This window comes from Natator depressus, chromosome 12, assembly GCF_965152275.1.
Source record: "Natator depressus isolate rNatDep1 chromosome 12, rNatDep2.hap1, whole genome shotgun sequence".
Lineage (NCBI taxonomy): Eukaryota > Metazoa > Chordata > Testudines > Cheloniidae > Natator > Natator depressus.
The window spans coordinates 2,741,178-2,755,648 of NC_134245.1; positions in this window are offsets into that span (position 1 = coordinate 2,741,178).

Consider the following 14,471-nt stretch of genomic DNA (forward strand, 5'->3'; position numbering starts at 1 on the left):
GCGCCGCCTGCGAGCCCCAGCCCCACCTGAGCTTGGGGCAGCAAATTTTTTGTTTGGGGCACAAAAATGCCTACAGCCGGCCCTGCCAGGTAAGGCCCTGTCCCATTGTAGATTGGCCCTGCCAGGACCAGGAGTAATCTGCATAGTTGCCATGAATTTATGGACGATGTTCCTGACCCACAGGCCTTACCACAGAGCCCCCCTGCATAGTTTCAGCAAGAGTGAGGAATGGCCCCATTGTGAATCTGGGCATGGCCAGAGTCAGGTTAGAAAAGTTCTGCTCCCACTCAGCCTGCAGCATTTCAAGAGTGCAAGCGTGTGCAGGGTCCCGGCTGAGCAGAGCCTGTGGATTCGAGTCCTTTTCAAATGCCAGAGTCTTTCTGAGCATGTGGGAACCACAGTCCCCAGTTAAAGGAAGAAATAAATTGTGGTTCTGGTGTCAGGCTGGTGGAGTTGATGTGGATTTTCTAGTTTCCATTCATGGTTGTATTTTTTTTTTTTTAAAGCATATCTAATGATTCATGCTGTCCACATGAATCCTACGGCAAACACAGAATAGGTAGCTACAGCCTCTGCCATTAACACAACTCCACCCAAGGGTTTTCAGACTTTCCTTCCTCTCCCTTCCCCATCCCCATTGCATGCCCCCAGTACGTTAGAGTTTTCATTTGTCCCCAGTGGAGATCAGTCTCGGAGAAGGTACTTACCAGACGGAGGTACACACAGGAGAGGCTGGCTTCGGCAGCCAGCAGGCAATGCAAAAAATCTCTTCTCGGTCACCACCAGAGCTCCTCTAAGGCTGTTCCTTCTGGGTGCGGTCACCTGTGCACCGCCTCATGGCAGAAGCTGGCGCTGCAGCTGCTCACTCCTTTTCCTCCAAAGGGGCTTCAGCCCATCCTAGTTGCTTCTGGTTCAGCCCTCTGGTTAGACCACCAGAAACCTTCAAACCCTGGGAGGGGGAGGAACAGAATCCAACGTAACAGTTTCACATCAAAACAAAACCAAGGCGTTCTCAGCTCCTGAGGTTATTCAGACACCCGTTCTCTGGGCTCAGGCTCAGGTCCTCAAAGGTATTTAGGCTTCTAACTTCCATTGACTTCAGTGGAAATTAGGAATCTAAATCATCTTGATGATCTAGGCCTCAGATCCTACACTTCCCCTCAAGTGAGGTGCCCTCTGCCATTGCCCAGCATAACAACCATCAGCAAGTCCCTGGTAAACCCAGACAGGCCAGTTTCAGGCCTGCCTTCCCTGCAGGGGGACTCTCTGACCAGTCACGGTCCTACCCACACAGACTTCTCTCCCCAGGTGGGAAGCACACCACAACTGAGCAATCTCTCCCCTTTTTAGGCCCTTTCTAAAGGTCAGGCACCAATAATGTCCATTGGGCAGGCAGGCTTGATTGTGCTTTCTGCTATTTGTTGACCCTTTTCTGCCCATGTGCAGTCTGTATGCTCCATCATAATACAGTATCTCCTCCATGAATTCAGAGATCTAATTCAATGGTTTAAACTCACTGTACTTCGCTCCTTAGGAAGTGTTCCAGAAACGCAGAAAGTAAAATGTACCAGGAACTGTGAACAGTTTGAGAAACTCTTTACAGCTCTCCCTGCTGCTGCAGACATTCCATGTCTTTCAAACAACACAACCGTCATCTGCACTGCAATCAGTCAGAACTTACAGAATCTCAGTGGATATCAAACAACGTCTGACTTTGAAGATTTGTTTGACAATCTCTCAAAAGAGTCTCAGACTGGAAATGAGAAAGCAAATGACTTGCCCTAGGGGCTGCAGTTTTTTGGAAGAATCCTTTCAGAAACCATTCTATTTCAAAAGGCTAGTGATTGATCAGTCTATTCCACTCCTGCCCTTGTGGCTGATCCTGCTATGAACAGAAAGTTCCCAGCTATAGCCATAGTTCCAGCCTTCAGTGGCTCAGCCACAGAGACATTTGGGGCAAAATTCTACTCTCGTATAACTCTACTAAAGCCAAAAGAGTTACATCAGGGATGAATCTGCCCCATACTCTACTTTTGGGGCTTTTGACACATTGTTGGAGCATTTGTTGCCACAGTTACTAATACTTCAATTAGTCTCCACATAGATTGTTAACATCCTACCAGTAAGAGAAACTCACCAGATATTCGCTGTCAGATTCAGTCCTAATCACTTGTTTCATATCTGACATCAGAGAACTCCTATGAGCAAAAGAATTTGCAACAGCAGCCATACCGCCAGCTATCTGGGGAGCTTATATCAACCTATTCTGTGACCTGTATTCAAAAGGCCTTGGTGAGATGAAAAAGGATAGCTCCTCTAAAAAAAAAAAATTTAGATGTTATTACTTATAATTAGGAAGGAAAATAGGAAACTCTTTCCCTTAAAGCAGTGTCATACATATTTCTCCAGTGCTTTAAAGGGTCAGTATCCATGAATGTTAGACCCAGAATGCTATTGCCAGCAGGAGAGTGAGTTTGTGTGTGTGGTTTTTGGAGGGGGGTGTGTGTGTGTGTGGGGGGGGGAGGGTGGTGAGAAAACCTGGATTAGTGCTGGAAATGACCCACCTTGATTATCATGCGCATTATAAAGAGAGGTTTCAAAGAGGGATGGGCTATTACCAGCAGGAGAGTGAGTTTGTATGTGTGTCTGTGTGTGTGTGTGTGGGGGGGGAAGGGTGAGAAAACCTGGATTTGTGCTGGAAATGGCCTTCCTTGATGATCACTTTAGATAAGCTGTTAGCAGCAGGACAGTGGGGTGGGAGGAAGTTTTGTTTCATGGTCTCTGTGTGTATATAATGTCTTCTGCAGTTTCCACGATATGCTATGCATCCGATGAAGTGAGCTGTAGCTCACGAAAGCTCATGCTCAAATAAACTGGTTAGTCTCTAAGGTGCCACAAGTACTCCTTTTCTTTTTTCTTTTTACGAATACAGACTAACACGGCTGTTACTCTGAGACTCAGAATGGAGGGTTGGGGGGCGTTGAAAAAAAAGGATTGTAGAAAAGCTATTAAGAGAAATACTTTCATGGCCAGATTTCAATGCAAACTGTTTTGTGGGGCTCTAAGCTTTCCACATGCAAAGAAAAAACACATCATTTCATTCAGAATGGCTTTTATTTTAGATTAAGGGAGACTAGAATGAACACAAGTAAAATGTCCTTGACAGAGCCCAGTATGTGTCTCCTCTGTGACAAGCTGCATCAACTCTGCCTCAGAATAGCAGCTGCCTCTGCAGAGAGTGGACTCAGAGAAATAGAAAGGTGCAATATAACAGAAAGACATCTTCAACATGATGATGGGATGGATTGCACTCTCAGCAAGTTTGCAGATGACACGAAACTGGGAGGAGTGGTAGGGTAGGGATAGGATCCAGAGTGACCTAGACAAATTGGAGGATTGGGCCAAAAGAAATCTGATGAGGTTCAACAAGGGCAAGTGCAGAGTCCTGCACTTAGGACGGAAGACTAGGGACCGAATGGCTCGGCAGCAGTTCTGCAGAGGACCTAGGGGTTACAGTGGACGAGAAGCTGGATATGAGTCAACAGTGTGCCCTTGTTGCCAAGGCCAATGGCATTTTGGGATGTATAGGTAGGGGCATTGCCAGCAGATCGAGGGATGTGATCGTTGCCCTCTATTTAACTTTGGTGAGCCCTCATCTGGAGTACTGTGTCCAGTTTTGGGCCCCACACTGCTGGATGCTTTCCAATTTTTCCACATCCTTCTTGTAGAGGGCAACAAAAATGATTAAGGGGCTGGAGCACATGACTTATGAGGAGAGGCTGAGGGAAATGGGATTATTTAGTCTGCGGAAGAGAGGAATGAGGGGGGATTTGATAGCTGCTTTCAACTGGTTCCAAAGAGGATGGATCTAGACTGTTCTCAATGGTACCAGATGACAGAACAAGGAGTAATGGTCTCAAGTAGCAGTGGGGGAGGTTTAGGTTGGATATTAGGGAAAACTTTTTCACTAGGAGGGTGGTGAAACACTGGAATGCGTTACCTAGGGAGGTGGTGGAATCTCCTTCCTTAGAGGTTTTTAAGGTCCGTCTTGACAAAACCCTGGCTGGGATGATTTAGTTGGGGATTGGTCCTGCTTTGAGCAGGGGGTTGGACTAAATAACCTCCTGAGGTCCCTTCCAACCCTGATATTCTATGATACTTCGGCTGGGCGGATCACCCTTTCCCAGGCCAGGAACACCTTGACTGGCCTCCCAGTGGGGCTTATGAAGATGGGGCCCATTGACATTCTTTGACACTCGAGTGGGTCACCCATGGTGGTTGTCAGAGCACTGGGCTACCCTTCTGGTGGAGCTGGTCCAGTCTGCTTACTGGAATCTAGACCCCCTAGGAGGCCTTGGATTATGGGAAAGTGAAGACAGCTATCTTAGACCAGACTGGCATCAGTCCAGAGACATACTGCTGACACGTCTACTGGGAATGATACCCACCCCGGTCCAGACTGAGGGCAGTAGCCCAAAGTCTCTGGGGCTACTGTTGGCAATGTGGAACCAGAGAACTAGACCAGAGTCCAAGTGGCTGAGACGGTGGCTCAAGAACAGTTTATCCAGATCCGTCCTGGTGGAAGGAAGAAATGAATGCAGCAACACCAGCCAGTGACTCTTGCCAAGGCCATCATGCTGACAGAGGATTAGTTGGCTGACAAAGGGTCGGAGCTGCGACCCTATAAACCAGAAGGCCCAGACAGCTAAGACAGACAGACTAAATGGGACGCCCACCAAGCTTGGAGATCTGGAATGGGCAAGTCTACCTAGGAAGACTTCAGGTAATTACTAGTCCCACGGAGGTTGTTGCAGGAACTCTTGCATCTAGCCCCCTTGTTGCCCTGAGCAGGGCACCTGGGAAGGGAGAAGACCCTTCAGTGGCTGGCGTGAAGGTTCTTTTGGCTGGGTATACACCACAAAGTTAAGGACTACTGTGCCTCCAGCCCTGAGTGCCAATGAGCCAGGCCAAATGGAATACCAAAGACACTCCTAATCCTGCTCCCCATGGTCAGGGCGCCCTTTGAATGCAATGGCATGGACCTCATGGGACCATTGGAGGAAAAATGTAGGGCAGGATATCATTACATCCTCATGGTTGTCAACTCTGACTCAGTATCCTGAGGCAGTTTCCTAATGCCCAGACACATCGCCATAGAGGTCATGAAGATCTTTGCCAGAGTCGGCATACTATGGGAAATACCGACAGACTAGTGCACCAATGTGTCATTGCGGCTAATGGCCGAATTATGTTCGAGGGATGTGATCGTTCCCCTCTATTCGACACTGGTGAGGCCTCATCTGGAGTACTGTGTCCAGTTTTGGGCCCCACACTACAAGAAGGATGTGGATAAATTGGAGAGAGTCCAGCGAAGGGCAACAAAAATGATTAGGGGTCTAGAGCACATGACTTATGAAGAGAGGCTGAGGGAGCTGGGATTGTTTAGTCTGCAGAAGAGAAGAATGAGGGGGGATTTGATAGCTGCTTTCAACTACCTGAAAGGGGGTTCCAAAGAGGATGGCTCTAGACTGTTCTCAATGGTAGCAGATGACAGAACGAGGAGTAATGGTCTCAAGTTGCAATGGGGGAGGTTTAGATTGGATATTAGGAAAAACTTTTTCACTAAGAGGGTGGTGAAACACTGGAATGCGTTACCTAGGGAGGTGGTAGAATCTCCTTCCTTAGAGGTTTTTAAGGTCAGGCTTGACAAAGCCCTGGCTGGGATGATTTAACTGGGAATTGGTCCTGCTTCGAGCAGGGGGTTGGACTAGATGACCTTCTGGGGTCCCTTCCAACCCTGATATTCTATGATTCTATGTTGCTTATTGAATATTCGTGCCCTCAGAACCTTGAAGTACCATGCCCAGATGGATGGGCTGGTTGAGAGTTCAACGGGACCTTGAAGGCAATGCTACACAAATTCATGGCACTAGGGCACACTGTTACCAGTCCTGTTAGCAGTGTGGGAAGTCCACGGGCTTCTCCCACTTAAAGTTCCCCAATGGGAGGCAGCCCAGGGGCATCCTTGACCTTCTAAGGGAGAACTGGGAGGAACAAGAAACCCAGGTCATGGGGTCAGCCCATTTACATGTTACAACTGTGCAAACAGCTCTGAACGCCTGGGACCTTCACCCAGGAGAACCTACTTCAGGCGCAATATATGCAAGAGCAGCAGTACAACAGAGGGGCCAGGATATGTAACTTTGAGCATGGAGTCCAGGTTTTACTCTTGTTACCCTCCATGGAGTCCAAACTACTAGCTAAGTGGTAGGGTCCCTTTGATGTGGCATGGCAGGCAGGGCCCATGGATTATGAAATCTGTTTGCCCAGGCAGCGAAAGGCGATACGAATGTACCTTGTGAACCTCCTGAAAGCCTGGAAGGCCAATGAAGGCCTCCTGATTGCCCTTTGCCCTCTGAAACCAGAACTGGGGCCTCTAGTCAAGGAACCTGTGGATACGAGTGTGACACTGCACCCCATAATCTTCACAGTGATATTATTATGATAGGTTAATGGCATAATTATGTTGCATTTTGCACTAGGTAAGTCATGTTAGGTGTCATAGGAAAAGTTATGATTTACTGAATATGATTATCCTATATGTATGCCTGTATAATTTTTGTATCTGAAGTTATGAATATTGATTATGTATCTGTACTTCAAATGTAGTTACATCTGGGTAACGCCCACTTGACAAGATGCTGTCAGCCTCGATAGTGGGTGGGGAAGGGCCTATTCAGGGCAATGGGCCATAAGGAAAAAACAGGCCTTGGGAGAAGCTTATCTCCCACCTGGTGAGCCTTCCTGTGAATACTAAATACAGCCTGTGAGTGATGGCTGCTATGACTCTACAAGGACATGTGACCAGGCTACATGATGCTGGACTTCATCTTGGGATGTCAGTATTTTTCCACAGATTGGTCTGGGAACCAAGCTTTGGAACAGGGTTCCCACCATATGTAAAAGCTTTATAAGGCAGGGAATGACATCATTTGTGGTTCTTCACTCCCCACACAAGAGGTCTCCTGAAAACACCTGAGGAATAAAGACTGAAGGGAAGTGATGGACCAGGCTAAAGGGATTTCTAGCCAGTGTATGAAACACCTGGGGATTCCAAGCTGCAAAGCAAGTGTGACTTGCCCCTTAAGGATCTGCAGCCTGTTTGTATCATTTCTCAGAGTGAGAATCTGCTATTCATATCCAATCTAGCTAGTATATTAAGCTTAGTTGGCATTTTTTGTTTATTTGCTAGGTAATCTGCTTTGATCGGTTTGCTACCACTTAAATCTATCTTTTGGAGTTAATAAACTTGTTTTATTTTAATCTAAACCAATGAGCTTTGACTGGAGTGCTTGGGGAAAAGCTCTGCTTGGATACCACAAGTATGCATTGTCCTCTTCACATTGAGGGAGAGGTGGACCAGGTGTTAAACCCACATACTGGCCACATTTGACCAGGCCAGGACAGTCCTGCTCTGGGGTCTGAGGCTGGTGGTTAGAAAGCCTGCATGTGACTACAGCTGGGTGTGTCCCTACCTGTGTGGATGCTGGGGAAAGTGCAGGCTGGAGAGCTCTGCAGCTTGTCACAGCAGCACAGTGTGAGAGGGAGCCCAGGCTGGTGGGTCAGAGGGCTCCATGGTACCCCAGTTCCAGGTGGCACCCCAGAGGAAGTGGTCACAACGAAGCCCATGACAATTGGCCAAGAGCTCAACTCCGAGCAGCAGGAACAGCTACAGTGGCTAGTGCAGGCCTTCTGAAATGTCCTGTTGACCCTGGACAAATGTAATGAGCCACCACATCACCAGGTCAGAAGGTATTCAACAACCACTGGCCCCTCCCTAAGAAGATGTGGGGAGCCATCCAGAAAGAGCTAGAGATGATCCTGGGGGTTGTGGAGGAATCAGGGAGTGAGTGCAGAGCTCAGTAGTCTGTTCCTAAATCCAATGGGGTCATCCAATTTGCACTGACTTCTGGAAAGTCAACGCTATTTCCTGATTCAACACCTACCTGATGTCCCAGGTAGAAGAGCTCCTGGAATGGTTCAGTGGGGCCAAGTTCCTTTCCACCTTAGATTTGACCAAAGGGTATTTGCAAATATCCCTGAGGCCAAACTCGCAGGCAAAGACAGCCTTCTCCACGCCGTTTGGCCTGTTCCAATTCGTAACAATGCCATTCAGGCTTCATGGAGCAGCTGCCAGATTCCAGTGGCTGATGACTTACTGCAGTCACGTGATCAGTATGCTGCGGCCTATATCAACAGTATTGTGATCTACAGCGCCAGCTGGGAAGACCACCTCACCAACATGCTGCAAGCCCTCAAGAAAGCAGGTCTCACTGTGAATCCAGCCAACTGTCACTTTTGGGCAAAGGGAGGTGACCTACTTGGGGAACACAGTGGAGAAGGAAAGTTACAGCCCTTGGTAGATAAAGTACCTGGTGGTGTGGACCCTGTTCAATGGCCCTAGACACCATTTGACCCTTTCTCTCTCTATGGCATAATAAAAGAGCTAATTTAGGTTCAATTGAGAGTCTTGTTACATGCTGCAGAGCTGAAATCACTGGTACCTAGGTCTAAGTATTAGACCTACTTTGGGATAGCACCTCTATTGCAATGGACTGCCCAGTGTGCATCAGCAGTGAGGCTCCCGCACTAACAGCTGAAGTCACTGAGAGCTGTGTTAAGGGGGGGCCCGAAGACATCTTGGAGAGTGGCCAGTAGGGAGGCTGGTGGAGAGGGCCAGAGCAGAGCCCACAGAGAGGTGCGGCAATCGGCCGTTGGGGCGATGAGCGAGTGACCAAGCAGTAGAAAGTGTAAGGTGCCTCCTAAACCCCTTCTACCTAGGGTTGGAGGTGAACTGTCTGGATGAACCTCTGAACTCTGGGGCTGCACTGGCCAAGGACAGCAACTGTGAGTGGGGTACAGAGAAAGAATGGGCACATTAAAGGGACTTTTGTGTGGCTGGACTTAAGAACTTGAGGGGCAAAGGACACTGCCCAACTTACTTGGGGGTGGGTCTTTTGCTCATGGTTTATGTTTATGAACCCTAATTGTGGTGTTTTCCCAAGTTAATGCTGAGTTACTTCCCTCCTCTTATTAAAAGTTTTTGCTACACTCAGACTCTGTTCTTACAAGAGGGGAAGTATTGGCTCTTAGAGGCACCCAGGGGGTGGTGTGAAATTGTCCCAGGTTGCTGGGTGGGGGCTCGAGCCGGTTTTGTGTTGTATTGTTGAAAAGGAACCTCTAGATACTGAACCTGGCCCTTGTTGCTGCTGGCTCCACCTGCCAGAAGGGTTACAGATCAATGGTTTGGGGATCTGTCTGAATTAGCAACAATTATCCATGTAGAGGGAAATTATATGAATTCAAAGAAATTTGGACCCAGTTTCTTGATAGATTTGGATAAAATATGTGGAGACAGCTCAAATAATGCCAGACTTCCATTCCACATGACCCCTTCTATCCCCCAGTCACCTCTTCCCTTTTTGCCTACTTGATTTTGTCTTTTTCTTTAATTGTCCCCCTCCCTAACAGGTTGTGTCTGAACTCTGGTCTGATTTTTGTATTGTCTGGTCTTGCAGCTTTGACAAGTTTGTAAAGTTGCGTAATTACAGAATTTCATTGGCTAGGCTGTGTAATGAGCAGCATTTGGTGACATGTACAAGCAGTAAGGCGTTCCTATTGTTTGGCGTTTCTGTTTGTTTGTTTATGAAAATTAATTTTAAAAAAATCACAAAAAAGAAAACCTGCCTTATTGTGATAGACTGAAGGAGCTCTATCTATTTAGTTTCACAAAGAGAAGCTTGAGGGTGACTTGATCACAGATCATGAGTATCTACACAGGGAACAAATATTTGATACTGGGCTCTGCAGACAAAAGGTCTAACATGATCCAGTGGCTGAAAGTTGAAATACTGCTGAAAGCAATACAAATTCAGATTGGGAATAAGGTGTAAATTTCTAACTGAGGGTAATTAACCATTGGAACAATTTACCTGGGGTTGTGGTGGATTGTCTATCACTGGAAATTTTTACATCAATATTGGCTGTTTTTCTAAAAGCTCTGGTCTAATAATGATTTGGGGTAAGTCATGTGGCCTGTGTTATACATGATGTCAGACTAGATGATTGCAAGGCCAGAAGAGTCCATGGTAATCTATGACTCAAAAAAAGTGTGGTGTTTGTTTGTTTTTTTGTTATTCCCCCCCCCCCCACCCCTTTAGAGACTCTCTACAGCTAAAAGGAAAGGGAACAGGGGATATTGTTAAGGCTTTCATTTGACTTAATACTTGCCACTGCAAATGCTTTAACTGTTTTCCCTTCTTTTCTGTAGTATTAAGAAAAGGTTAAACATTTTAATGATCTTTGCCATGGTAACTAAGCAAGGTAAGTCTCTGTAAACCAAAGCCCAAACCTTCTTTAAAAGTGTTTAATGCTGGACAGTTACAGGATCAGGTTAGCACCTTTGACCCTGTTGTGTGATGGGGTTTAATCCCCCATACTGGCAGAGAAAGTGTTAACTGAAACCAGAGAGCAATTAGCACTCCTGGTTGCACCTCCAGGATGGGTCAGACCCAATTCTGGATTAGGCCCAGCTGGGGAGGAGTTGGGTGTCTAAATGAAGGATGAGTCCCAGCTGAGGATAGGGTTGCCAGGTGTCTGTTTTTTTGACCAGAACGTCTGCACCCCCAGATGGAGCCCTCACCCCCTCCTGCATCCCAACTCATTGTCTCAGCCTGGTGAAAATAAGCGAGTGAGAGAGGGTGGGGAGAGCAAGCGACAGAGGGAGTGAGCTGGGGGACAGGGCCTCAGAAAAGGGGCAGGGCAGAGTCTCGGGAGGATGGGGCAAGGGTGTTCAGTTTTGTGCGAGTAGAAAGTTGGCAGCCCTAGGTGAGGAGTTGGGTGACTAATAAAGGAAGCCCCTGAAGGCCACAGAGGAGAGGCTTGGGGGAGCATAGCCTTTGGGAGCTGCTCCTGACACAGGCATTCTGGCAAAGGACAGGAGAGACACGGGGAAGCTACAGGGATGGAGGGAGCCTTGACAGAAAGGCAGGGAGGTAGCCTGGAGGTTGGGTTTCCAGAGGAAAGCGACATGGACACATAGACTTGGGAGAGGCAGACAGGAGCTGTCCTCCATTGCTCAGAATGAGAGCTGGAAAGAAGTCCTAGGAAGGGGAGAAAAGCCAGTGCAGAAGTGAGCCAGGGAGGGCCTGGGGAAAAGGACCTAGAGACAGGCTGAGGGAGGAGGTGGGCCAGAGAGGCAGTGGGGAGTCTGAGGAAGCAGAGATTAGCTGCTTATATAGGGTCCCTGGCCTGCAACCCAGAACAGAGGGAGGGCCTAGGTTTCCTTCCCAGCCACCAGGCAGCTGGTGTGACGGAGTCCCCTGAGACAAGGAGTATAAGGACTACTGGGCCCAGTGCTGGGCTGAAGCCCTGGCACAAAGTCATTGGTTTAGTGTGTGTGTGTGGGGGGATCTGTCTGCTACTCCAAAGGGACAGGGCTGAATGTGATCTGGGTGGAGGACCAAGCCATGAAAAGAAGCAGACCACTGCAAGGCTGGAGAGAGGCTGGTGCCAGAGGAGAAGCTTGCTATGCCATACATGGCCATGAGTGGGCAGCTGGCTGGCTGGTGAGTCACGCTCTTCTACACACTGTTTACATCAGTGGAATTCAGGAAGTATCCGTAGTTTCCACCACTGCAGGTGGCCATGTATACACAACAGGGACCACATTGCTCCCAGTCCTTGGCATGGAATGGGCATGTTTTGCCATTAGGTTTGTCAAGACCCCAGACATAGGGAAACATGCCAGCCTCTCACAGTGCCAGACAGCTGCTCTCTCCGCTCCCATTGCAGCTGTGTCACCTGCTGCTGCTCATCTTTATATCTCAGGCCATTCAGAGATTCCAAGTCAAGAAGGGACCACTGTGGCCTCCTGTATTACACAGGCTAGAGACCTTCCCTGTATTGATTCTGGTTTGAATTAGAGCAGATCTTTCAGAAAACACCCAATCTTGATTTAAACATTGCCTGTGATGGAGAATCCACCCCTGGTAAATTGTTCCAGTGCTTAAGTACCCTCACTGTTAACATTTACACCTTTATTTTCTGTCTGAATTTGTCTAGTGTCAACTTCCAGCTGTTGGAGCTTGCACCCTCCCCAGGGTGAGGAGGGTGACAGACGTTCTCTCTCAGCCTACTGCAGGTAACTTTTTCTGATGACTAAATCTACATGGAAGAAATCCCAGTTGCCAATCCTCAGGTTCAAAGGACTCACCTAGCCAGGGGCATGCACAAAGGGGGGCACAGGGTGGCGGGGGCACAGCAGGTGCCCCTCCAAACACAGTAACATTTAAATTCCTGCACATGCCCCTGCACCTATCTGTCTGCAAAGGGTGGGCCTAAATTGCCCCATCTCTCTTTGTGATGGTCCACATTTCCAGATTGTGGGCAAGTGCTCTTAGGGGATGCTATGTCTCTCGTTACTGAAGAGTCAGTTAAATCAGCCAGTGAAACCCATGATTCTGAGCTTTATTGATCACTTTGGCACTGCAGGGGAAGCCACATGGTGCTGACTAAGGCCCTGGTCCTGCAAACACTGAAGCATGAGCCTAAGCATCTGTAGCACTGGGGCCACACACAATTGATTCAGTGTAAAACCTGGACTCAGTCCTTCAGGGAAGAGCTCTTCTTTCATCATCCCAAAATCCTGGACAAAAGTCTAAGGAGTTATTCCCAGGATGTTACTGGGGACTAGTACAGAAACAGTGCCAGTTTACTTTGGATGTAGTCGCTGTGGGTTCATCTACAGAGCGAGTCTAAACTTGGGTCTACCGACTTGGGCTTGCTTTACGGCCCTAAGAATAGCCATGTCGTGGTTCCTGCTCAGGCTTCGAAGCCGGGGAGGGGGTCATTTTCAGAGTCTGGACTCCAGCACTGTAGCATGAGCCCTGCAAACCTGAATTGGTAGACCTGGGCCCTGGGACTTGCTGCTGCCGGTGTTTATTTTGCAGTGTAGACATACCCAATATGGGGAGAGATGGAACAGTAAAGATAGCTGCTGCCTCTGCAGTCCCAGCTGTGCAGTGTCTAATGCAGGACAATTTCCATGTACTTCTAGCCCCTAGACTGTAAGTTCTCTGTAGCCAGGGCTACCCTCCCCTTTGCCTTCTGAAGTGCCAAGCACACTGTGGGTACTTAACAAGTAATGTTGATCCACTCCAGTTGGCACCATTATGCAGGACACAGGGCAATTCTGTCAGCATTGGGTGTTAAGAGATGGATACTATGATCCATCCTAGACACTCATGGGGGTATAGGAGGAGCCGATGGGAGCGGGAGGAGAGTTCTCAAGCAGGATATTTCACAAAGCCCCTGGCTGGTTTGTTGTCTGTACAATGCCCAGTCATGTCAGCAGGTGGGATTCCAATCTAATGATGATCTCATTTCAATAGCATCTTTGATCCAGGAGGGTCCCAATGTATTTGTGGCCACATTCTCTCCTGGTGTAAATGGGTAAAACTCCACTGAGATCAGTGGAGCTATGCACTTTCACCCACAGAGAACTCATTTAAAAGATAGAATCATTTCTCCCAGTCACTGAAATGCAGCCACCTCTGGGGTGGATTAGGGCAGTATTTGAATAGCACAGAGCACCAGCTGTTTCACCATAAACATCCAATTTTTAAAGTAAATGACACCATCCCAATCTGCCATCCCAGAATGCAGGAAACTAGCTGCAGAGTTTAGGTTCATGGTGCACCTTGCCTAAGAGCTCACAGAGCATTGGTTGTAATATACCTCTTGGAGGGAAAGTTTTTATCTACCCCTGGAATGGAGTGATTGTCTTATCCCCTGGCACATGCTGGTTTATGCTGGTTATTGACGTTTATCCTTTTTAAAGATTTTGTATTTGAGGCCTGTGATGGGGTGTTTACCCCACACAAGGCAGAGCAGTTTAAATTAGACTAATTAACCTGAAGGGCTACACCTGAGGGAGAGCTGGGGCTTGAGAGGCTGATTGATGATGGAGCCCAGCTGAGAAGGAATGGGGGGCTCTGACATAAAGCCAGGAAGTTCCCAGCAGAAATGTGGTGGGGGTAAGGGAAGGGGAAATGGGAGAGACGAGACGAGACGAGACGAGACGAGACGCAACGCAAAAGATGGAGGAAGGGTCCAGGGAAAGCGCAGCTGGGTCTGGAAGAAGGCAGCTCACAGTTGCTAGACATGGGGTCTCTGGACTGGAACCCAGAGTAGGGAGTGGGCCTAGGTTCTATGACCAGCATCTGGGAGAAGTGGCACTGACTAAAGAGTAGAACAGAAGAGTGCCTGGGACTATTGTCCAATAGGACTTTGTTACCCTGAAAGGGGAGGACGATAGTAATCTGGCTAGAGGGCCAAGCCAAGAAGAGAGGGTGCGCTGAGTTGCAGAGAGAAAGAGGCAGCAGGGTGCACAGATAAACAGCAGAAGCTGG